We start from the raw sequence: 3569 nt of genomic DNA on the forward strand, positions 1-3569 counted from the left end.
AAGTACACCATCTATAGAAGGGGCTTGATCCATTACAAATGTTTTCTTCAGCAGGGGCTCCTGGAACCAACCTTCAATACCAAGGGACAGGTGAACATTTATAGAGCTTCATCTTGCTGTAAGTTCTCTGATGAAATGTGAGGTGTGACTAAAGTCAAAATGCTTTCCTACAACCATTACTCTAATTGGGATTTTCCCATGTGTGAATTTGTTCATGTCTATTATGGTGAGTTCTGGTAAAATGTTTTCCCACATTCCTTACATTCACAGATTTTCTCACCTGTGTGAATTCTCTGATGCCTTCTGAGGTATGACTTTTGGTTAAAAGCCTTTCCACATTCTTTGCATTCATATCGTTCCTCACCTGTGTGAATTCTCCGATGGCTGCTGAAGTGTGACTTTCAGTTAAAAACTTTTCAACATTCTTTACATTCATATGGTTTCTCACCAGTGTGAATTCTCTGACGGCTGCTGAGGTTTGACATTTGGTTAAAAGTTCTTTGATATTCTCTACATTCATACGGTTTCTCACCTGAGTGAGTTCTCTGATGAATGCTGAGTTGTGTCCTATGGATAAAAGCTTTTCCACCATCATTACATTCATATAGTTTCCCACCTGAGTGAGTTCTCTAATGAATGCTGAGGTTTGATTTTTGGTTAAAAGTTTTTCCACATTCTTTATATTCATATGGTTTCTCACCTGTGTGAGTTCTGTCATGCCTCCTGAGGTCTGACTTGTGGTTAAAAGCTTTTTCACATTCTTTAGGTTCATATGGTTTCTTGTCAGTGTGAGTTCTCTGACGAATGCTGAGGTCTGACTTTAGGTTAAAAGCTTTCCCACATTCTTTACATTTATATGGTTTCTCATCTGTGTGAGTTTTCTGATGAATGTTGAGGTCTGACTTTGGTTAAAAGTTTCTCCACATTCTTTACATCGATATGGCTTCTCACTAGTGTGAATTCTCTCATTCCTGCTGAGATCTGACTTTTGCTTAAAAGCTTTTTCACATTCCTTATCTCCATGTTCTTTCTCACCTGTGTGAGCCCTCTGATGTAAAATATGGGCTGACTTATGGAAGAAAACTTTCTTACATTCTTTGCATTCACATGGTTTCTCATCTGAGTGAATTCTCTGATGGCCGCTGTGGTGTGGCTTTTGGTGAAAGGTTTTACCACATGTATTACTGTAGAAAATTTTTTAATATTCTTTACATGGTTTCTCACTTGTGTGAATTCTCTGATATACAGTGAGGACAGGCTCATGGTAGAAAAATTTTCTACATATATTACTTATATATTTTATTACACCTATGTGAATTATCTCAGGATGGCTGAGGAGTGAATTGTCACAAATGTTTTTCCTACAGTTAATACTTCCATAGTACTTTTCTCCTGTGTGAATTCTCTGATGCATTCTAATTGTGAATTCTGAGAGAATTCTCTGATGCATTCTAAGTGTGAATTCTGAGAAAAAATTTTCTCATGTTCACTCCAACCATAAATCTTCTCCTGTGTAGGTGTTCTCTGATGTGATGAAGTGTATAATTTCTTAATAAAAGAGTTCGAGGAAGGGAATAATTTCTTAATAAAAGATTTGTCACATTCAGTATATTTACAGTGTTTCTCTCCTGTGTGCATAATCTGATGTTTAATGAGATTAGATTTTTTATTGAACATTTTCCTACCTATATGACACTGAATAGTTTTCTTTTCCACCTGAGCTATTTCTTGGTCAGTGACAGCTGACTTACTACAACCTTTCCCATATTCATTACACTTAGGTGGCATCATCATTGATATGAGTATTTTTATGTGTAAATATTATTGACTCTGTGTTGGAGGATTTTGCTTTCCCACTGTATTCTAAAGGCAGCAGCTTTTCAAACTGTATTCTCAGTTTGAATATTCGGATGCTGACTAAGGTGTTCAAGATGTCTGGGAAGTTTTCCAGTTATATGATAGTCATCAGGTTTCTCTCCAGCAGGCATCTCATCAGGCTCTCTAGGAAGAAGTGCATTCTGACATATATAAAATTCCTCATGTCCCTTTCCTGAAGAGTATCCATTATTTATAATCAGATTTTATATCACATTGAATAGTTTTCTTTTCCCCCTGAGCTATTTCTTGGTCAATGACAGCTGACTTACCACAACCTTTCTCATATTCATTACACTTAGGTGGTATCATTGATATGAGTATTTTTATGTGTAAATATTATTGACTCTGTGTTGGAGGATTTTGCTTTCCCACTGTATTCTAAAGGCAGCAGCTTTTCAAACTGTATTCTCAGTTTGAATATTCGGATGCTGACTAAGGTGTTCAAGATGTCTGGGAAGTTTTCCAGTTATATGATAGTCATCAGGTTTCTCTCCAGCAGGCATCTCATCAGGCTCTCTAGGAAGAAGTGCATTCTGACATATATAAAATTCCTCATGTCCCTTTCCTGAAGAGTATCCATTATTTATAATCAGATTTCAAACATGATAAGAATTCAAATAAAATGATTTTCCTAACACAACTCTCTCTTCAACTGATGTGTTGCCCTTGGTGATTACAACTTGCTGCAAGCATCCAGCATGAATTTCCTGGTTCCTCTCCACTAGGTCATCTTCTACCTGGACATCTCAAATGAGAAAAAAATCACTATCTATGAGCAACACATAAGCATATGTCACTGATTGCTCAAGTAAAGGTACAGAAGTGCCCTCCAATCATAGTAAGAAAAGATTTTATTATTCATCTGCTTCTCATAAACAATGACAATAAAGGAAACTTCAGATCTCCACCCTATACACCTACTTCTGTTCTAAAATATTTGGTTCTGCATCCAAGGCTGTTCCCACCATCTTTGAAAAATGTTCTTTTGACTCCATCTCAAATCAACTTGTATTCTATTCCCAATTTCTGGTCCATGGACCACCACATGAAAGTTCATTTCTTGTGAAAGCTTTTTTGTGCAGTGAAGCTTTGGTGGTCTTCTAATAAAAATAGAGTCTCCTGAACATTTCTCATTTTTTTGAATGATTTACACAAAGAAAACAGAAAAGTGCTAACATTTAACTCCACTCCCAAAGAACAATCTTATGCTCTCAACATGAAACCTTTAGTTCACTTGGCCTTGGCTCCCTGACTCTCTTGGTTTTCCTTCAAAGTCAAGGACCACCCCTTTCCATTTCTCATGCAGGGTTCTCCTCAGTTTCAGGATTTTTGATGTGGTGGTACAAGGCTCACTGCTGTACCTCTTTTCCTATTTTCTCATGGACTTCCTATGTGATGTAGTGCACTAATTTGTCACTCTGTGAAGAGTCCCCACCAGAACAAAGAACCTAACAAGACACTGCCCCTTGAACTTAGAATGCTGAGCCTGCAGAACAGACTTGTTAGAAAAAGATATATTTCTTCATCAATTACCCAGTTGCAGGTATTCTGTTACAAGCAACAGAAAACAGATACAGTATGAAAAAATGTATATGAGAATTGATGACACAAGTGCAACTGAAAACATTGAGAAAGCAAATAGGAAAAATAAATGTCAAAGAAGACAAATGTAGGAATTAAATTTTGGGTAC

The 3569-nt window shown here is 36.8% G+C and overlaps 1 pseudogene; it reads right to left on the reverse strand.

Annotated features, from left to right (window-relative positions):
• Nucleotides 1-221: 221 nt before the first annotated feature.
• LOC103599845 lies at nt 222-1450 on the reverse strand (annotated as a pseudogene).
• Nucleotides 1451-3569: the final 2119 nt, after the last annotated feature.

Source organism: Galeopterus variegatus, unplaced genomic scaffold (genome assembly GCF_000696425.1).
Source record: "Galeopterus variegatus unplaced genomic scaffold, G_variegatus-3.0.2 Scaffold3125, whole genome shotgun sequence".
NCBI classification, from domain to species: domain Eukaryota; kingdom Metazoa; phylum Chordata; class Mammalia; order Dermoptera; family Cynocephalidae; genus Galeopterus; species Galeopterus variegatus.